The sequence below is a fragment of the Halictus rubicundus genome, chromosome 14 (genome assembly GCF_050948215.1).
Source record: "Halictus rubicundus isolate RS-2024b chromosome 14, iyHalRubi1_principal, whole genome shotgun sequence".
Classification (NCBI taxonomy): Eukaryota; Metazoa; Arthropoda; class Insecta; order Hymenoptera; family Halictidae; genus Halictus; species Halictus rubicundus.
In genome coordinates this window covers 2475993-2498839 of record NC_135162.1, presented here as the reverse complement: position 1 = coordinate 2498839, position 22847 = coordinate 2475993, and the positions used below count along the sequence as shown (strand labels likewise).

The window sequence follows — 22847 nt, the reverse complement described above, 5'->3', positions numbered from 1 at the left end:
CGGACACGCATTCCGTCTACTGACGGCATCGGACCCGATGATCAGTGGGCTGGCCAGAGAATCTCTGAGCGAGGCGGTAGCCAGGAAGATCGGTAGGTCACCCACCGATCAGGACCTGGCAACGTACCTCTCCGGCTCGCTGGAGGGGGAATTTGCCAGGGACGGGGGGGACTTCTCGACTCTGTGGTCGAGAGCACGAAACGCGGCACGGCGATCAGGAGAAATGCTCCAATTGCGTTGGGAGTGGTGCGCTGCCCGGCGCGAACTGGGTCTTAGACTCCGGGGCCCACGCGGGCGCACGGTGGTTGTAACACCGAAGGTGCGGGATCAGGTGTTGCATCGTTTGAGAGCGGCAGTGACAGAGTTCTATGCCGATCGTCTGGGCAAAAAGCCCGATCAGGGGAAGGTCTTCGGGGTGTCGTCGCGGGATAGTGTATCAAATCACTTTCTCCGCGGCGGCAGTTTCACCCGCTTCGCTGATTGGCGCTTCATCCACCGAGCTCGCCTCAACGTCTTGCCTCTTAATGGGGCAAGGCGGTGGGGCGAGGGTGATAAGCGTTGCCGGCGATGCGGGGAGGCCCTGGAGACCCTACCCCATGTGATCTGTCACTGCCGGCCTCACTCGGCCGCCTGGCAACTGCGCCACGATGCCATCGTCTCGAGAGTATCTCGAGCCTGCCGACTGCCGGGGACGTTAAGGGTAAATAAAAGGGTCGAGGGTCTCACCGGCGAGTTGGAGGCTCTGCGCCCTGACATTGTTGTCAGGCACGAGCCTTCGAAAAGCGTCGTGATCGTCGACGTGACCGTGGCCTTCGAGAACGGCATCGAAGCCTTCGAAGCCGCTAGGGAGAGGAAGAGGGCGAAATACCTCCCTATCGGCGCCGTTCTCGAGGGACGGGGCTACCGAGTCGTGACCGACGCGATCGTTGTTGGGGCTCTCGGCTCTTGGGATCAGGCCAATGAGGCGGTGCTCAGGCTCCTGCGTGTGAGCAAGAAGTACGCGAGTCTGATGCGCCGTCTCATTGTGTCTGAGACCATTCGCTGGGGTCGGGACATCTACGTAGAGCACGTGTCGGGGGTCCGCCAGTACGCGGCTCCTCCCTCCGGTGTCCCCACCGCAGCACCGCCCCTACCCCCACCAGAGGTGACAGTGGCCCCTCCTCTCCCTGATTTATCCCCCTCGGCCAGCGAGGAAGTCGCGCCCCGAAACAACAGCCGCGAAAAGGCTCATGATGGGCACGAGGCCCTAATAATGACTCAGGGCCCTTCCGGCCCTGTATACGACGCATAATGCGGCGGCGGTGCCATGCGAGGCACCGCGCCCATTAGTTTTTATTATTATTATTATTACTTTTACATTTTTACTTTTTTTACTGTTATGTACTTATATCTATATTTTTATGTTATATTTTTTATATCTACATATATTTTAGCGAGGGCAAATGGCCCGCTGTGCGCCCCTGTTCTATTTTCTCTTTTATTTTGTTACATACTTTATTTTCTAGTCGTTCTCTTTTTAGTTGTTTCGTTACCTTCTTTTTACTACTTCTCCTGTCCTATTCTCTCTTTATACACTTTTTAATTTTGCTAAGTTCTTTTATAACACATCTAGTCATCTCTCTTAGGTTATAAGTGTTTTTAACTTTCCTGGCGTGCAGCGGGCCACTGTAATGTTGGTAATTTTCTTTTCCTTCTTTATTTTTTAAGATATCTGACCAGGCCCCCCCTCCGAGGCCGGAATGATTTTATTTATTTATTGTTGACGTGTGTGTGTATGTGTGTGTGTGCGTATGCGTTCTATTTATTTATTTATTCAAATTACAATAAAAATTGTTAGCCACGCAGGGGGCTCGCTGCCCCCGCGCCGCACACCCCACCACCAATAAACCCATTTTTATTTTTGTGGCGGGGTGCCTAAAAGGGCACCCCCATGTAAGCCCTCGCCAAAAGGCGAGTACGTTGTACTGCCCCTGGGAACACATGTAACCCGGGGGACAATTGCTTGAAAATAAACGCCTTTTATCTGTTCTTATCAGCTTAATATCTGATACACTCCCCATCGGGGAGTCAGAATATTAACTCGATTTTTGGAATTTGACGGAGCGGTCGGGGCTTGCTCCCCCTCGGTCACGGGTCGGCCACGCATTGCAGTGCCGTGTGGATTGGCCCAATTAGCTTATTAAAAGCATAATATCTTGCTTTTTCCACAGCCCGTCAACTTCCAGGAATCGAGGAGATATTCTCGACTCCCCGAAACTTACAAAAATTTTGAAATTTTTCGTTTCGCGCGAAGTTCGGCGGGTACCGCGACCCCAAAACGCGAGTTACAGCGAGTGGAGTGCTAAGTGCACTCGTCGTTTAAAAGGATTATTCAGCAAGAGCCGAGGAGCGATCGGGGCGCGACCAGCCGCCGACGAGGAGGACCACCGACGATCAAGCGCCTCCACCGGGGCCGGACCTCCGGGAAACCGACCACCTGTACGGGGAACCCGAGCGGGGTAAGTGGTCGAAACCCTCTCTCTGTATCTCTTTAATTTCTGTCTATTCCCCCGTGTACTTGTAACGGTGTCATTTGGACTCTCTTTGTCCAGGTGCCCGTTTTCAAATACACGGTAAACCCCGTTGACCTCCCCTTTCCGTTCGTTGTTGTGTGTCTTTGTTCTGCCGACGATTGGCACCTGTGCTAACCGTCGATCAGAGCGAAACACAAACAATTAACGGCTCCTTCCCGGTCGCTAGGAACGAAATTTCTGGAAATTTCGATCCGGATCACATAAGTGACAGGTGGAAACGATTCGGCAAATTTCGCAATTAAATTAATCAATTAACTCGACGGCTGTTTAAACAATCAGCTCGCTGGTTGTTTAATACGGTTCCCGAGTTAACAGATTTTATTTATTGCGAAATTGGGGCGCAAGCCTGTGCCGACAGTTTAATAAACTAATATTTAACATCTCGTTGAATATCGGCACGTCGGAGCGTTTCCTACTTCGTCGAAATTGTACTCCGTTTCGGAATAAGCCAGGAATATTGTTCCTGAGCCAAGACCAGCCGAATTGTTTAATCGGACTCGTTCGATTAAATTAATTCGGCTCTGATTTCCTATCAGTCACCGATCCGTGTAGGCCTCAGATATTCCTTAGCCCCGTGCTAAGGAAATTTTCTGAGTACCGCCAAGTATCGGTGCAGCCCTCTAGCGGTGGGTCCTTGCACGAGAAGCTCGAAAGAGTTTCTCGACCGCCCGCTAGGTGTCCCCCTTGGACAGGCTCTACTCTGTCCAAGGTAGAGTCCTACTATCGCTGTTATCTTCTCTCCCTTTCTAACCTCCATCTGTCATCCGCTCTCTTTCTATCTTTACCCGTTTCATACTTCTCTCGGTCTATCTCTTTAATTTTTCTCTTTCCCGTTTCGGCCACTTGCTTTACTATATCTTAATTGGTATATTTAGTTGACTAATTTTAATTATTAATTATTTATTTATTTATTTAGACATCTATTTACACATTTTACCCTATTCACTCGTTTTAACTACATTTTAATCACCGTACTGTATATCACAGTGCCTGCTTTTACATACCTAATTTAATTTTAAAACCGACACATTCAACTTTTACACGTATCTTATCGCATTTTACACTAACTTATTTTATTCTATTTTATTCTCATTCTTATTTTATTTTACTGTATTCTATTTTACTTTATCTTAATTCTAGTCATAGTTTATCTTTTATCTTGTTACTTTTACTCTTTTTACGCTGTGATATACTATACCATTTTAAAGCTATTACTGTGATATTTATACATACGCTTACTGCTATTTCCTATTTTTATCCTCCTTACTTTATCTCTAGTCTCATTTTTACTTTTATTTTTATTTCTTATTCCATTCTTTCTGAGCTCTATTCTTTTCCGATTAACTCCGATCATCTAGTCAACTTTATATGCCAGTTCTGACACCGACATAAACTGCATCCAATCTGCTCTGTCAATTTTAATTTAATTTTATTTTACCTTTTTACCTTGTTACATTTTATTCTTATTCTGTCTCATCCTACTCTGCACTATCTTATTTTATTTTACTGATATCACGACTTAATCACATTTTATTTTTATTTATTTAAACGCCTATTGCGATACATTGACGCCGACTAGTGCTATTTATTTATTTATTTATTCATCTATTTATTTATTTAAATACGTCTAGTCACTCCGTCGATCTTATTTTATTTATTATATTTTAACACACGTGACTAAGTTTAAGTGATTTTAACCTGGTGCTATTTAATTATCTATTTATATACACGCTTTCTCACTGACTGACAGAGCTATTTATTTATTTATCCATTTACTTACCCATTTATTTATCTATTTATTTAACTATTTACTCACTTATCAATTCATTCTTTTACTAACTTATTTATTTATTTATTTATATACCCCCTACCGCTCGTAGTCAACCCCGTACAGGTCGATCCAAAAATGGCAGGGCAAGCAAGTAGCCCGATTACAATTTATATAGATTTCCCGTTCCCGGAGGAATTCCGATGCCCGGAATGCTACGGCAGGCCGGGCATGAAGCTCGGTGGGGCGTATAAGTCCCATTCCGACCTGGCAAAGCACGCCAAGAAATACCACCCGGGACACATCATCGTTCACCGGTGCGGCGAGTGTGGTGAGCCTGGCACGGGCAGATATGCCCTAAAAGCAGTAAAGACTCACCACGCCGCCGCACACGCGAGTACGGGTGGGCCAGGTCGGGGTGGGACTAGCAGAACAATTACCGGTTCTGCCAGCAACCGGACAACCGGTGCCCGGTCCTCCTCCTCTGCGACTGGCACTAATTCCTCGGGCCGAGGGAGGCCCGAGTCAATTTTAAGGTTTTCCGCTGCGGCGGGAGCTGGAGGGGTCGCTACAACGACAACGGCCACGACAACGACGACGACGACGACAACAACGACGACGACAGCAACGACGACGACGACAGCAACGACGACGACTGCGAGTGGCCAGCGGCAGGCGGCGACGGCCCAGGAGATCAACACCTCCGGCGGGGCCGTACCACCATCTTCAGGCCCCGCGACCACACCGACCACCAGTGTGGTCACCACTACGACGACGACGGCTTCGGCGACGACCCGCACGCTGACGTTGCAGCGCAAACTGCCCTTCGGCACGTCTGCAGCTGCGACGGGGACGACAGCGGGGAAGTCTACGAGGATGACGCTGGCAGCAAGGACGAGGACGATCGGGGCGGTCCCACAACCTACCCCCAGACCATCAACCACGCCACCACCACCATTGGCGTCCCTGGGGGCCAGGCCGAAGGTTGCGGCGGCACTAGTGGCTCCCCTTCGCAAGTCACTGACGCCGCCGCCCCTTCTGGCCGCCTCCAGGGCGAAGACCACCCCTGCAGCAGCAGCAGCAACAACAACAACAACAGCAACAAGGAGCAGCCTGTCGCGGCGAAGCAACGAGGCTGCCCTGGCACCGACACCACCAGGGACCAGGAATGCGCCCGCCAAGCGCACCGGGACCGGGACCGGAGCCGTCCAACGAGCCAGCCCGGGCTCATCGGCACGCAAGTCGACCCCTGATAAGACCACCACTAATACCAGTGGTGGCATAGCAAGAAGGACGAGGGGGTCGACGGTCTCCCCTAAGACGAGGTCCCCCCCCTACCAGCCCGAGGGGGCCGATTACAAGGAGCAGGAGGGGAGCCAGCGTGCCGATAGAGCTCGGGGACATCAAGAAGCGGACGATGACCCTCACCACCACCAGGAGGAAGGCGGCCCCGAAACCCGGTGCTAATACGTCACCGAGGGCGGTTGGGTTAGATGGGGGGGCACCCGCCCCCGCCCCCCCCACAACGACATCTAACCCAAACCAACCCCAATCCACCACACGGGTGTTTACCTCGGTGATTAGGACGGCGGCCTCACCATCTTATGCCGCCGTCACGGCGGGCGCAGCGGTGGTCACGACAACACCGCCAGGAGACCGCCCAGAAAGAAGAACGCTGCGGTCGATGACTCGGGCCTCGTCACTCCCGCCCGAGTTCATGACCGTAGCGAGCAGCAGCCTATCCCTCATCGCCACAACGAGGGATTCCCCCCCTGCCCACTCACCCCCACCGATCATCTGTAGGAAGCAGGGGGGAGCGGAGGGCTGCTGTGCGGTCTCCTGCGTGGCCCCGGCCACGCTGACCACGACCACCGTCACGACCACTGCCAGCGGGGGGCCCATCATGACTTCGAGGCCCCTCGCGGGGGGAGTGGAGAGGATACAGAAGAGGACGAGGCTTACGCCGGCAGTCCTCTCCCTCCCCCCCATCGAGGAAGTGGCAGGGTCACCTGGTCCTGCCAGGACAGCTCCTTCTCCCCCTCCGGCCATCCGGGGGAGTGAAGAGGAGAGGGGAGAAGAGGTGGGGAGGAAGGAGGAAGAGGATCCCTCCCCACTGCCGTGGCAGGTTGTTGCCGGCAGGCGCCGATCATCTGGGCGCCTGTCCCCGCTGCCAACATCCCCGTCGTCATCGCCGAGGTCGTCCCAGAGGAGGACGCCGTCGCCGTCGAGGACAACACCCCGCAGCTCACCAGCGGGGGACAGGAGGACGCCGGCCGCACCCCTGCGACCAACAGCGAGGGACCAGCGTTCTCCACCGGCCCCACCAGCTCCCAACGTCAGCGGAGCCTTGGAGGAGGCCACTCCCACCACCACCGTCACCACGCGAAGGGGCGGAGCCGCTCGCCGGTGGCCATTGGCAGGAGGTAGCCGCATCACCCAACAGAGGGTAAGTGCTGAGCGGGCCCCTGCCAACGCCGCGCGGATGGACCGGCACCGCGAATTCCGCGATCTGAATGTCCGCTTGGGAGGGTCCGCGTCGCGTTTTCGTTCAGTGGGTGGGAACAATAACCCTGGGAGCTCGCTCCCGGGTGGTAGCACGAGGGGGATAACGGTCCCCACGGGGCAGACTAATGCTCCTGGGGGCGTTGCTGGAGGACCCGCGGCCCTCCAGACACCGCAGGGACGGCAGCAGCCTGTGCCTGCTGGCCAGCCCAATCCTCGCCAGCGCGCATCCCGACGGAGGGAGCAAGCCGCGCTGGAGAGAGAGAGGGAGCTACTGGTCAGTTTGGCTGGGGCTGCTGACAATCCTCAAGACCTGGAGGAAGCTGCAGCGCAAATCGCTGCCTTCTTCCAGGGATTCCGGACCCGACCTGCGGGGAACGGAGGAGACCGGGGCGTAAGACCAGCAGACCCCGCGAGGACGAGGGGGCGTGTCGCGAACTCGTCAGGGACACGCCCTCCCGGTCGTACCGGTTTGGAGACCGACAGGAGAACGGACCAAGTCAAGGAGGCTACGCGTCTCCAGAGGCTGTTCCGGCAGAACCGCAGGCGTGCGGTCCAGGAGGTGCTCATGGGCGCCCCTGAGCAATGTGAAGTTGCCAGGGACCGCGTCATGCAGCACTTCCTGGATATGTACTCACCTGCGAGTGCGCCACAAGCCTCTGGGCCCCTTGGCTTTCCCTCAGAGGCTCCGACAGCAGCAAGCGGCGAGGCTTTGGTCCGGCCTTTTGAAGTGAGTGAGGTAGACCGACGGATCCGGCGGATGTCAAACTCCGCGCCAGGACCCGACGGTCTGACTTACCGTGACCTTCGGAAGGCCGACCCGAGCTGCGTCGTCTTGACTGCCTTTTTCAACCTTTGCCGTAGGTTGGAGTCGGTCCCTTCTTCCTGGAAGGTCTCCAACACTGTGTTAATTCACAAAAAGGGCGATCGGGGGGACCTGTCGAACTGGCGACCACTTGCCATGTCCGACACTACCCCTAAACTTTTCGCGGCGGTGCTGGCCGACCGTTTAGTGTCGTGGGCCCTCCACAATGGGAGGCTTAGCCCCCAGCAGAAGGGTTTCCTGCCGTGCGAGGGTTGCTACGAGCACAACTTCGCGCTGCAGGAAATCCTGAACGACGCTCGCAGGGGCAGGCGTCAGGTGGTGGTGGCATGGCTGGACTTGTCGAACGCGTTCGGCTCGATCCCCCATTCCACCATCTACCGTGCCTTTGCTGAGGCCGGCGTTCCCCTCCCCTTCCGCAATATTGTGGAAGGGTTATATGATGGATGCACCACCCGGGTGCGAACCTCACAGGGCTTCACTGACCCTGTCCCCATTCTCTCCGGGGTCAAGCAGGGCTGCCCGTTGAGCCCTGTGGCGTTTAACCTCGCCCTGGAACCGGTCCTGAGGGCGGTAACCGCGACCTCGGCGGGTTACACGCTACACGGCCAACGGTATTCCGTGCTAGCCTACGCCGACGACCTGGCGTTAACCGCTGACTCCCCGGAGGGAATGGAAACACTGTTGCGAACAGTGGAAGATGCGGCAAGTGGGATTGGACTTCGGTTCAACCCGGCGAAGTGTGCAACACTGCATCAGGACAGCAGAGGCACTCGCCGGGTACACCCTACTTGCTTCAGCTTGCAGGGTCAAGGGGTTAAAGCCCTGGCAGCAGGTGCGCCATACGAGCACCTCGGAGTCCCCACAGGATTTCAGGTCAGGCAGACCCCGCTCGCGACGATCGAGGAGCTTGTCCGGGATCTCCGGGCCGTGGATCGCTCTCTCCTCGCCCCGTGGCAAAAGTGTGAGACGGTGAGCTCGTTCATATTGCCCCGTCTCGACTTCATGCTGCGGGGAGCCCATGTTGAGAAGGGCCCCCTCAAGGAAGTCGACAAGCTTGTACGCAAGCTTGCCAAGTCCTGGCTCAACCTCCCTCAGAGAGCCAGCGCGGAGGTGGTCTACCTCCCTCCCAAAAAGGGGGGGTGTGGACTGCTTCCGCTTGCGGACCTGGCCGACGCACTGGTCATCGGACATGCATTCCGTCTACTGACGGCATCGGACCCGATGATCAGTGGGCTGGCCAGAGAATCTCTGAGCGAGGCGGTAGCCAGGAAGATCGGTAGGACACCCACCGATCAGGACCTGGCGACGTACCTCTCCGGCTCGCTGGAGGGGGAATTCGCCAGGGACGGAGGGGACTTCTCGACTCTGTGGTCGAGAGCACGAAACGCGGCACGGCGATCGGGAGAAATGCTCCAATTGCGTTGGGAGTGGTGCGCTGCCCGGCGCGAACTGGGTATTAGACTCCGGGGCTCACGCGGGCGCACGGTGGTTGTAACACCGAAGGTGCGGGACCAGGTGTTGCACCGTTTGAGAGCGGCAGTGACAGAGTTCTATGCCGAACGTCTGGGCAAAAAGCCCGATCAGGGGAAGGTCTTCGGGGTGTCGTCGCGGGATAGCGCATCAAATCACTTTCTCCGCGGCGGCAGTTTCACCCGCTTCGCTGATTGGCGCTTCATCCACCGAGCTCGCCTCAACGTCTTGCCTCTTAATGGGGCAAGGCGGTGGGGCGAGGGTGATAAGCGTTGCCGGCGATGCGGGGAGGCCCTGGAGACCCTACCCCATGTAATCTGTCACTGCCGGCCTCACTCGGCCGCCTGGCAACTGCGCCACGATGCCATCGTCTCGAGAATATCTCGAGCCTGCCGACTGCCGGGGACATTAAGGGTTAATAAAAGGGTCGAGGGTCTCACCGGCGAGTTGGAGGCTCTGCGTCCTGACATGGTTGTCAGACACGAGCCTTCGAAAAGCGTCGTGATCGTCGACGTGACCGTGGCCTTCGAGAACGGCATCGAAGCCTTCGAAGCCGCTAGGGAGAGGAAGAGGGCGAAATACCTCCCTATCGGCGCCGTTCTCGAAGGACAGGGCTACCGAGTCGTGACCGACGCGATCGTTGTTGGGGCTCTCGGCTCCTGGGATCAGGCCAATGAGGCGGTGCTCAGGCTCCTGCGTGTGAGTAAGAAGTACGCGGGCCTGATGCGCCGTCTCATTGTGTCTGAGACCATTCGCTGGGGCCGGGACATCTACGTGGAGCATGTGTCGGGGGTCCGCCAGTACGCGGCTCCTCCTCCCGGTGTCCCCACCGCAGCACCGCCCCTACCCCCACCAGAGGTGACAGTGGCCCCTCCTCACGACCAGCCTCCCTCCGCCAGCAGGGAAGTCGCGCCCCGGATAGGCAGCCGTCACGAGGCTGAAGACGGGCATGAGGCCCAAACAATGACTCAGGGCCCCTCCGGCCCTTTGCATGACATATAATGAGGCGGCGGTGCCACGCGAGGCACCGCGCCCATTAGTTATTATTATAATTACATTTTTATTTTTATTTTTATTTCTATTGTTATTATTGTTATTTTTATTATATTATATATATTTAAATCTACGTATATTTTAGCGAGGGCAGGTGGCCGGCTGCACATCTCTATTCTATCTTCTCTTTTATCTTGCTACTTATATTATTTTCTAGTCATTCTCTTTTAAGTTATTTCATCTAGTTTATTGGTTTCTTCTCCTGTCCTTTTCTCTTTTTATACTTTTTAGTTTTGCTTATTTTCCTTTTAGTCATCTAGTCATCTACCTTAGTATATAAGTATTTTAACTTTCCTGGTGTGCAGCGGACCACTACAATGTTGACAATTTTAATTTTAATTTTAATGTTAATCTTAAGCTATCTGACCAGGCCCCCCTGCGGGGCCGGAACGATTTTTATTTATTTACTGACGTGTGTGTGTATGTGTGTGCGTGTGATGCGTTTTATCTATTATATTTATTTACTTATATATATATTAGCCGCGCAGGGGGCCCGATGCCCCCACACCGCACACCCCACCACCAAACCCTTAATCTTATTTGTAGCGGGGTGCCCAACGTGCACCCCCATATAAGCCCTCGCCAAAAGGCGAGTACATTGTACCGCCCCCGGGAGCATATGTAGCCCGGGGGACCATTGTTTGAAAATAAACGCCTTTTATCTGTTCTTATCAGCTTAATATCTGATACACTCCCCATCGGGGAGTCAGAATATTAACTCGATTTTTGGAATTTGACGGAGCGGTCGGGGCTTGCTCCCCCTCGGTCACGGGTCGGCCACGCATTGCAGTGCCGTGTGGATTGGCCCAATTAGCTTATTAAAAGCATAATATCTTGCTTTTTCCACAGCCCGTCAACTTCCAGGAATCGAGGAGATATTCTCGACTCCCCGAAACTTACAAAAATTTTGAAATTTTTCGTTTCGCGCGAAGTTCGGCGGGTACCGCGACCCCAAAACGCGAGTTACAGCGAGTGGAGTGCTAAGTGCACTCGTCGTTTAAAAGGATTATTCAGCAAGAGCCGAGGAGCGATCGGGGCGCGACCAGCCGCCGACGAGGAGGACCACCGACGATCAAGCGCCTCCACCGGGGCCGGACCTCCGGGAAACCGACCACCTGTACGGGGAACCCGAGCGGGGTAAGTGGTCGAAACCCTCTCTCTGTATCTCTTTAATTTCTGTCTATTCCCCCGTGTACTTGTAACGGTGTCATTTGGACTCTCTTTGTCCAGGTGCCCGTTTTCAAATACACGGTAAACCCCGTTGACCTCCCCTTTCCGTTCGTTGTTGTGTGTCTTTGTTCTGCCGACGATTGGCACCTGTGCTAACCGTCGATCAGAGCGAAACACAAACAATTAACGGCTCCTTCCCGGTCGCTAGGAACGAAATTTCTGGAAATTTCGATCCGGATCACATAAGTGACAGGTGGAAACGATTCGGCAAATTTCGCAATTAAATTAATCAATTAACTCGACGGCTGTTTAAACAATCAGCTCGCTGGTTGTTTAATACGGTTCCCGAGTTAACAGATTTTATTTATTGCGAAATTGGGGCGCAAGCCTGTGCCGACAGTTTAATAAACTAATATTTAACATCTCGTTGAATATCGGCACGTCGGAGCGTTTCCTACTTCGTCGAAATTGTACTCCGTTTCGGAATAAGCCAGGAATATTGTTCCTGAGCCAAGACCAGCCGAATTGTTTAATCGGACTCGTTCGATTAAATTAATTCGGCTCTGATTTCCTATCAGTCACCGATCCGTGTAGGCCTCAGATATTCCTTAGCCCCGTGCTAAGGAAATTTTCTGAGTACCGCCAAGTATCGGTGCAGCCCTCTAGCGGTGGGTCCTTGCACGAGAAGCTCGAAAGAGTTTCTCGACCGCCCGCTAGGTGTCCCCCTTGGACAGGCTCTACTCTGTCCAAGGTAGAGTCCTACTATCGCTTTATCTTCTCTCCCTTTCTAACCTCCATCTGTCATCCGCTCTCTTTCTATCTTTACCCGTTTCATACTTCTCTCGGTCTATCTCTTTAATTTTTCTCTTTCCCGTTTCGGCCACTTACTTTGCCTTATTCCAATTAGTATATTTAGTTGACTGATCTTATTATATTTTATTTATTTACCTATTTACTCTATTTTACTGATTTTACCTACTTTTCTCCCATCTACCTACTTACTTATTTATTGATTCGTTGAGTTTTATCTATATCCTACTGTACCTATTATACTTACCTGACTTAGTCTTATTACAATTTTACACAGTGCTGCATATCGCTCTTTTTAGCTATTTACTCATTTTAACACTAATTGACTTACCTGATCTGTACATTATATTTTACTTTATTTTATCTTACTCCAACTTACTACACCGTACTCTAGTCACAATTCGTTCCTATATTACTATATTTTTATCCTGTGATATACAACATTTATCTTTAACCTATCTTTTATCTATTTACCTATTTATTTATTTACTTATTTACTTATTTATTTATTTAATTTTTATTTTACCTACCTTACAGTTATACCGCTGTGATTTCCTTCACTCTTTTTTATCCTTTTACTCTGCTAATTTCGACAATTACTATCATTATTACCACATTTTATTTTTTTTTTAACTAATTCTACCAATCTAGTCAACTTTATATATTGATTTTAGTGATTCTATACATATTTGAGTTCTACATTCTACACTTTATTTACTCAACGCCACTCTGCTCTGATTTTACTCTATTTTACCTATCTATTTTTACATTAACCTACACTTGACAGAGCTTTTACTAACTTAACACACGTACCTGGGTTTTACTTATTTATTTATTTATTTATTTATCTACTGATTATATACTGTACCTACTGTACACACACATTCTATTCTATTATATTCTATTTGTAATTCTAATAATTTTAATAAGTTCACCTGGTACTAAAACATCTGCTCGAAATACTGCATAATAAATCTTCTTTTACATACTTTCTTCTTATTTTTCCACTCTCTACTTTCCGCTTGTAGTCAACCCCTGTACAGGTCGTCCCAAAAATGGCAGGGCAAACTAGTAGCCCCGTCACAATATACATAGATTTTCCGTTCCCGGAGGAATTCCGATGCCCGGAATGCTACGGCAAGCCGGGTATGAAGCTCGGTGGGGCGTATAAGTCCCACTCCGACCTGGCAAAGCATGCCAAAAAATACCACCCCGGACACACTATTGTCCACCGGTGCGGCGAGTGTGGTGAGCCTGGCACGGGCAGATATGCCCTAAAGGCAGTAAAGACTCACCACGCCGCCGCACACGCGAGCACGGGTGGGCCAGGTCGGAGTGGGACCAGTAGAACGAACAACGGTTCTACTAACATCCGGACAACCGGTGCCCGGTCCTCCTCCTCTGCGACTGGCACTAATTCCTCGGGCCGAGGGAGGCCCGAGTCAACTTTAAGGTTTCCCGCTGCGGCGGGAGCTGGAGGGGTCGTCACTACGACAACGGCCACAGCAACGACGACAACGACTGCGACGACGACGACAGCATGTGGCCAGCGGCAGGCGGCGACGGCCCAACGAACCAACACCTCCGGCGGGGCAGTACCACCATCATCGGGGCCCGCGACCACGCCGACCACCAGCGTGGTCACCACCACAACGACGACGGCTTCGGCGATGACCCGCACGTCTACGCTGCAGAGCAGACTGCCTTTTGGCACGTCTGCAGCTGCGACGGGGACGACAGCGGGGACGTCTACGAGGACGACGCTGGCAGCGAGGACGAGGACGATCGTGGCGGTCCCACGACCTACCCCCAGGCCATCCATCACGCCACCACCACCATCGGCGTCCCTGGGGGCCAGGCCGAAGGTCGCGGCGGCACTAGTGGCTCCCCTTCGGAAGTCACTGACGCCGCCGCCCCTTCTGGCCGCCTCCAGGGCGAAGACCACCCCTGCAGCAGCAGCAACAACGTCCGGGAGAAAATCCCAGACGCCACCACCACCTGGAGCGTCGAGGAGGACCCAGGCAGGGGTAGCAGCAGCCGGGACCGCCACGAAGAAGACGCCCACGCCCCCACCAGCAGCAGCAACAACAACAACAACAAGGAGCAGCCTGTCGCGGCGAAGCAACGAGGCTGCCCTGGCACCGACACCACCAGGGACCAGGAATGCGCCCGCCAAGCGCACCACGACCGGGCCCGGAGCCGCCCAACGATCCAGCCCGGGCTCATCGGCACGCAAGTCGACCCCCGATAAGCACGCCACCAATACTACTGGTGGCGTGGCAAGGAGGACGAGGGGGTCGACTGTCTCCCCCAAGACCAGGTCCCCGCCCACCAGCCCAAGGGGACCGGTCACGAGGAGCGCGGCGAGGAACAGGAGGGGAGCCAGCGTGCCGATCGAGCTCGGGGACATCAAGATGCGGACGATGACCCTCACCACCACCAAGAGGAAGGCGGCTCCAAAGCCTGGCGTGAGCAGATCACCGAGGTCGTCTGGGTTAGATGGGGGGGCACCCGCCCCCGCCCCCGCCCCCAAACAACATCTAACCCAAACCAACCCCAATCACCACCACGAGTATTTACCTCGGTGATCAGGACGGCGGCATCACCATCATACGCCGCCGTCACGGCGGGCGCAGCGGTGGTCACGACAACACCACCAGGAGACCGCCCAGAAGGAAGAACGCTGCGGTCGATGACTCGGGCCTCGTCACTCCCGCCCGAGTTCATGACCGTAGCGAGCAGCAGCCCATCCCTCATCACCACAACGAGGGACTCCCCCCCTGCTCACTCACCCCCACCGACCATCTGTGGGAAGCAGGGGGGAGCGGAGGGCTGCTGCGCGGTCTCCTGCGTGGCTCCGGCCACGCTGACCACGACCACCGTCACGACCACTGCCAGCGGGGGGCCCATCATGACATCGAGGCCCCTCGCGGGGGGAGCGGAGAGGATACAGAAGAGGACGAGGCTTATACCGGCAGTCCTCTCCCTCCCCCCCATCGAGGAAGTGGCAGGGTCATCTGGTCCCGCCAGGACAGCTCCTTCTCCCCCTCCGGCCATCCGGGGGAACGAAGAGGAGAGGGGAGAAGAGGTGGGGAGGAAGGAGGAAGAAGATCCCTCCCCACTGCCGTGGCAGGTTGTTCCCCACAGGCGTCGAGCATCCGGACGCCTGTCCCCGCTGTCGCCATCCCCGTCGTCGTCGCCGGAGTCGTCCAGGAGGATGACGCCGTCGTCGCCGAGGACGACAACACCCCGCAGCTCACCAGCGGGGGACAGGAGGACGCCGGCCGCACCCCTCCGACCATCAGCGAGGGACCAGCGTTCTCCACCGGCCCCACCAGCTCCCAACGCCAGCGGAGCCTCGGAGGAGGCCACTCCCACCACCACCGTCACCACGCGAAGGGGCGGAGCCGCTCGCCGGTGGCCATTGGCAGGAGGTAGCCGCAACACCCAACAGAGGGTAAGTGCTGAGCGGGCCCCTGCCAACGCCGCGCGGATGGACCGGCACCGCGAATTACGCGATTTGAATGTCCGCTTGGGAGGGTTCGCGTCGCGTTTTCGTTCAGTGGGTGGGAACAATAACCCTGGGAGCTCGCTCCCGGGTGGTAGCACGAGGGGGATAACGGTCCCCACGGGGCAGACTAATGCTCCTGGGGGCGTTGCTGGAGGACCCGCGGCCCTCCAGACACCGCAGGGACGGCAGCAGCCTGTGCCTGCTGGCCAGCCCAATCCTCGCCAGCGCGCATCCCGACGGAGGGAGCAAGCCGCACTGGAGAGAGAGAGGGAGCTACTGGTCAGTTTGGCTGGGGCTGCTGACAATCCTCAAGACCTGGAGGAAGCTGCAGCGCAAATCGCTGCCTTCTTCCAGGGATTCCGGACCCGACCTGCGGGGAACGGAGGAGACGGGGGCGTAAGACCAGCAAACCCCGCGAGGACGAGGGGGCGTGTCGCGAACTCGTCAGGGACACGCCCTCCCGGTCGTACCGGCTTGGAGACCGATAGGAGAACGGACCAAGTCAAGGAGGCTACGCGTCTCCAGAGGCTGTTCCGGCAGAACCGCAGGCGTGCGGTCCAGGAGGTGCTCATGGGCGCCCCTGAGCAATGCGAAGTTGCCAGGGAGCGCGTCATGCAGCACTTCCTCGACATGTACTCACCTGCGAGTGAGCCGCAAGCCTCTGGGCCCCTTGGCTTTCCTTCAGAGGCTCCGACAGCAGCAAGCGGCGAGGCTTTGATCCGGCCTTTTGAAGTGAGTGAGGTAGACCGACGGATCCGGCGGATGTCAAACTCCGCGCCAGGACCCGACGGTCTGACTTACCGTGACCTTCGGAAGGCCGACCCGAGCTGCGTCGTCTTGACTGCGTTTTTCAACCTCTGCCGTAGGTTGGAGTCGGTCCCTTCTTCCTGGAAGGTCTCCAACACTGTGTTAATTCACAAAAAGGGCGATCGGGGGGACCTGTCGAACTGGCGACCACTTGCCATGTCCGACACTACCCCTAAACTCTTCGCGGCGGTGCTGGCCGACCGTTTAGTGTCGTGGGCCCTCCACAATGGGAGGCTTAGCCCCCAGCAGAAGGGTTTCCTGCCGTGTGAGGGTTGCTATGAGCATAACTTCACGCTGCAGGAAATCCTGAACGACGCTCGCAGGGGCAGGCGTCAGGTGGTGGTGGCGTGGCTGGACTTGTCGAACGCGTTCGGCTCGATTCCCCACTCCACCATCTACCGCGCTTTCGCTGAGGCCGGCGTTCCCCTCCCCTTCCGCAACATTGTGGAAGGGATGTACGATGGATGCACCACCCGGGTGCGAACCTCACAGGGCTTCACCGACCCTGTCCCCATTCTTTCCGGTGTTAAGCAGGGCTGCCCGTTGAGCCCTGTAGCGTTCAACCTAGCCTTGGAACCGGTCCTGAGGGCGGTAACCGCGACCTCGGCGGGCTACACGCTGCACGGCCAACGTTATTCAGTGCTGGCCTACGCAGATGACCTGGCGTTAACTGCTGATTCACCGGAAGGAATGGAAACACTGTTACGAACAGTGGAAGCTGCGGCAAATGGGGTTGGACTTCGGTTCAACCCGGCGAAGTGTGCAACACTGCACCAGGACAGCAGAGGCACTCGCCGGGTACTCCCTACTTGCTTCAGCTTGCAGGGTCAAGGGGTTAAAGCCCTGGCAGCAGGTGCGCCATACGAGCACCTTGGAGTCCCCACAGGATTTCAGGTCAGGCAGACCCCGCTCGCGACGATCGAGGAGCTTGTCCGGGATCTCCGGGCCGTGGATCGCTCTCTCCTCGCCCCGTGGCAAAAATGTGAGGCGGTGAGCTCGTTTATATTGCCCCGCCTCGACTTCATGCTGCGGGGAGCCCATGTTGAGAAGGGCCCCCTCAAGGAAGTCGACAAGCTTGTACGCAAGCTTGCCAAATCCTGGCTCAACCTCCCTCAGAGAGCCAGCGCGGAGATAGTCTACCTCCCTCCCAAAAGGGGGGGGGTGTGGACTGCTTCCGCTTGCGGACCTGGCCGACGCACTGGTCATCGGACACGCATTCCGTCTACTGACGGCATCGGACCCGATGATCAGTGGGCTGGCCAGAGAATCTCTGAGCGAGGCGGTAGCCAGGAAGATCGGTAGGTCACCCACCGATCAGGACCTGGCAACGTACCTCTCCGGCTCGCTGGTGGGGGAATTTGCCAGGGACGGGGGGGACTTCTCGACTCTGTGGTCGAGAGCACGAAACGCGGCACGGCGATCGGGAGAAATGCTCCAATTGCGTTGGGAGTGGTGCGCTGCCCGGCGCGAATTGGGTCTTAGACTCCGGGGCTCACGCGGGCGCACGGTGGTTGTAACACCGAAGGTGCGGGACCAGGTGTTGCATCGTTTGAGAGCGGCAGTGACAGAGTTCTATGCCGATCGCCTGGGCAAAAAGCCCGATCAGGGGAAGGTCTTCGGGGTGTCGTCGCGGGATAGCGTATCAAATCACTTTCTCCGCGGCGGCAGTTTCACCCGCTTCGCTGATTGGCGCTTTATCCACCGAGCTCGCCTCAACGTCTTGCCTCTTAATGGGGCAAGGCGGTGGGGCGAGGGTGATAAGCGTTGCCGGCGATGCGGGGAGGCCCTGGAGACCCTACCCCATGTGATCTGTCACTGCCGGCCTCACTCGGCCGCCTGGCAACTGCGCCACGATGCCATCGTCTCGAGAGTATCTCGAGCCTGCCGACTGCCGGGGACGTTAAGGGTAAATAAAAGGGTCGAGGGTCTCACCGGCGAGTTGGAGGCTCTGCGCCCTGACATTGTTGTCAGGCACGAGCCTTCAAAAAGCGTCGTGATCGTCGACGTAACCGTGGCCTTCGAGAACGGCATCGAAGCCTTCGAAGCCGCTAGGGAGAGGAAGAGGGCGAAATACCTCCCTATCGGCGCCGTTCTCGAAGGACAGGGCTACCGAGTCGTGACCGACGCGATCGTTGTTGGGGCTCTCGGCTCTTGGGATCAGGCCAATGAGGCGGTGCTCAGGCTCCTGCGTGTGAGCAAGAAGTACGCGAGTCTGATGCGCCGTCTCATTGTGTCTGAGACCATTCGCTGGGGTCGGGACATCTACGTGGAGCATGTGTCGGGGGTACGCCAGTACGCGGCTCCTCCTCCCGGTGTCCCCACCGCAGCACCGCTCCGACCCCCACCAGAGGTGACGGTGGCCCCTCCTCACGACCAGCCTCCCTCCGCCAGCAGGGAAGTCGCGCCCCGGATAGGCAGCCGTCACGAGGCTGAAGACGGGCATGAGGCCGTTACCTTGACACAGGGCCCTACCGGCCCCACGTATGACATATAGTGTGGCGGCGGTGCCATGCGAGGCACCGCGCCCATTAGTTTTTATTATTATATTTTTACATTTTTTGACATCTCTCTACATTTCGATATCTTTATATTTATACACATTTTAGCGAGGGCAAATGGCTCGCTGCACGTCTCTATTCTATTTTCTCTGTTATCTTGTTACTTATTTTATCTTCTAGTCATTCTCTTTTAAGTTATTCCATCTAGTCTATTGTTTCTTCTCCTGTCCTTTTCTCTTTTTATATTTTTTAATTTTGTTTATTCTCTTTTTAGTCATCTAGTCATCTACCTTAGTGTATAAGTATCTTAGTCTTCCTGGTGTGCAGCGGGCCATCACAATGTTGGCTATTTTAATCTTAATTTTAAGTCTAGTTTTAAGCTATCCGACCAGGTTCCACTATGGGACCGGAATGATTTTATTTATTTACTGACGTGTGTGTGTATGTGTGTGCGTGTGATGCGTTTTATTTATTATATTTATCTACTTATATATATATTAGCCGCGCAGGGGGCCCGACACCCCCACATCGCACACCCCACCACCAACAAACTAAATTTTATTTTATTTGTGGCGGGGTGCCTCTACGGGCACCCCCATATAAGCCCTCGCCAAAGGCGAGTACACTGTACTACCCCCGGGTGCCAATGTAACCCAGGGGAACATTACCTGAATAAAAAGTGCCTTTATCTGTTCTTATCAGCTTAATATCTGATACACTCCCCATCGGGGAGTCAGAATATTAACTCGATTTTTGGAATTTGACGGAGCGGTCGGGGCTTGCTCCCCCTCGGTCACGGGTCGGCCACGCATTGCAGTGCCGTGTGGATTGGCCCAATTAGCCTTTTAAAAAGCACAAAATTCTGCTTTATTCCACAGCCCGTCAAACTTCCAGAAATCGAGGAGATATTCTCGACTCCCCGAAACTTACAAAAATTTTGAAATTTTTTCGTTTCGCGCGAAGTTCGGCGGGTACCGCGACCCCAAAACGCGAGTTAAAACGCGAGTTATAGCGAGTGGAGTGCTAAGTGCACTCGTTTAAAAGGATTACTCCAGAGCCGAGGAGCGATCGGGGCGCGACCAGCCGCCGACGAGGAGGACCACCGAAGACCAAGCGCCTCCACCGAAGCCGGACCTCCGGGAATTACGACACCTGTGCGGGGAACCCGAGCGGGGTAGGTGGTCGAAACCCTTCTCTCTACCTCTGTAATTTCTGTCTATTCCCCCGTGTACTTGTAACGGTGTCATTTGGACTCTCTTTGTCCAAGTGCCCGTTTTCAAATACACGGTAAACCCCGTTGACCTCCCCTTTCCGTTCGTTGTTGTGTGTCTTTGTTCTGCCGACGATTGGCACCTGTGCTAACCGTCGATCAGAGCGAAACACAAACAATTAACGGCTCCTTCCCGGTCGCTCGGAACGAAATTTCTGGAAATTTCGATCCGGATTACATAAGTGACAGGTGGAAACGATTCGACAAATTTCGCAATTAGATTAATCAATTAACTCGACGGCTGTTTAAACAATCAGCTCGCTGGTTGTTTAATACGGTTCCCGAGTTAACAGATTTTATTTATTGCGAAATTGGGGCGCAAGCCTGTGCCGACAGTTTAATAAACTAATATTTAACATCTTGTTGAATACCGGCACGTCGGAGCGTTTCCTACTTCGTCGAAATTGTGCTCCGTTTCGGAATAAGCCAGGAATATTGTTCCTGAGCCAAGACCAGCCGAATTGTTTGATCGGACTCGTTCGATTAAATTAATTCGGCTCTGATTTCCTATCAGTCACCGATCCGTGTAGGCCTCAGATATTCCTTAGCCCCGTGCTAAGGAAATTTTCTGAGTACCGCCAAGTATCGGTGCAGCCCTCTAGCGGTGGGTCTCTGCACGAGAAGCTCGAAAGAGTTTCTCGACCGCCCGCTAGGTGTCCCCCTTGGACAGGCTCTACTCTGTCCAAGGTAGAGTCCTACTATCGCTGTTATCTTCTCTCCCTTTCTAACCTCCATCTGTCATCCGCTCTCTTTCTATCTTTACCCGTTTCATACTTCTCTCGGTCTATCTCTTTAATTTTTCTCTTTCCTGTTTCGGCCACTCACCTCGCTCTACTGTAATTGGTATACTTAGTTGACTGACTTTATTTATTTATCTATTTATTTATTTACTTATTTATATATCGACTGATCTATCCATCTATCTATTTATCTATCGATTTTACCTACCTTTCTATTTTATTTTAATTTAAACCTAGAGTACTGCATGCTATACTCTCATTAGCTACCTATTTACTGATTTTACTTACCTGATTTATACACACTATTTTAATTTAATTTATTACATTTTACTCTAGTCATACTTGGTTCCTACGCTACTTTAATTTTATTCTGTGATATATACCGGCTATTTTAACGCATTTTACTCCACTTTATTTCTATTTTATTATTATTTATTTCTACATTAATATCACTGTGATCTTTCTTACTCTTCGATACGCTTATTTACATTACATTCTACTGTCTTAACGTACCTCGCCCACCCAGTCAACTTCGTATACTGACTTCTTACATCTAAACTAGTGCAATTGACATATATTATCTTATTTTATTTTATTTTACCATATTTTACTATCTTTTACCACTTTTACTTCATTATATTTTACTCAACGTGTTACTCTGTCGTGATCGTGCCCTATTATATTTTACTTTATCTTACTTTATTTTACTCCATGATACTTTATCTACACTCGACTGAGCTTTTACCAATTTAACACACAAATCTGAGTTCCACTTATTTATTTATTTACTTATGTATTATTTTCTTTTATTTATTTTTTTACTGACTACACAATTCAGCTATTTTATACGTATACTCTATTACACTGTTTTTAACATAGCTCTAATTACTACACCCGGAACTATTTTATTCTCATTTCTATCTCTATTTTTATACTTATTTCCTTCTTTTTGCACATAGTTACCCTAGTACAGGTCGTCCCAAAAATGGCAGGGCAAAGCAGCAGCCCGGTTACAATTTATATTGACTTCCCCTTCCCGGAGGAATTCCGATGCCCGGAATGCTACGGCAAACCGGGCATGAAGCTCGGTGGGGCGTATAAGTCCCATTCCGACCTGGCAAAGCATGCCAAGAAATACCACCCGGGACATATCATTGTCCACCGGTGCGGCGAGTGTGGTGAGCCGGGCACGGGCAGATATGCCCTAAAAGCGGTTAAGACTCACCACGCCGCTGCACACGCGAGTACGGGTGGGCCAGGTCGGAGTGGGACCAGTAGAACGAACAACGGTTCTACTAACATCCGGACAACCGGTGCCCGGTCCTCCTCCTCTGCGACTGGCACTAATTCCTCGGGCCGAGGGAGGCCCGAGTCAATTTTAAGGTTTCCCGCTGCGGCGGGAGCTGGAGGGGTCGTCACTACGACAACGGCCACAGCAACGACGACAACGACTGCGACGACGACGACAGCATGTGGCCAGCGGCAGGCGGCGACGGCCCAACGAACCAACACCTCCGGCGGGGCAGTACCACCATCATCGGGCCCCGCGACCACGCCGACCACCAGCGTGGTCACCACCACAACGACGACGGCTTCGGCGATGACCCGCACGTCTACGCTGCAGAGCAGACTGCCTTTTGGCACGTCTGCAGCAGCGACGGGGACGACAGCGGGGACGTCTACGAGGACGACGCTGGCAGCGAGGACGAGGACGATCGTGGCGGTCCCACGACCTACCCCCAGGCCATCAATCACGCCACCACCACCATCGGCGTCCCTGGGGGCCAGGCCGAAGGTTGCGGCGGCACTAGTGGCTCCCCTTCGGAAGTCACTGACGCCGCCGCCCCTT

The 22847-nt window shown here is 53.9% G+C and overlaps 3 pseudogenes; all 3 read left to right on the top strand.

Moving 5' to 3' along the window:
* Positions 1–1997: 1997 nt before the first annotated feature.
* LOC143361141 (U2 spliceosomal RNA) lies at positions 1998–2176 on the top strand (annotated as a pseudogene).
* Positions 2177–10825: 8649 nt separating this feature from the next.
* On the top strand, positions 10826–11007 carry LOC143361151 (U2 spliceosomal RNA; annotated as a pseudogene).
* An 8644-nt stretch (positions 11008–19651) lies between these two features.
* Positions 19652–19830, top strand: LOC143361164 (U2 spliceosomal RNA; annotated as a pseudogene).
* The last annotated feature ends 3017 nt before the right edge of the window (positions 19831–22847 follow it).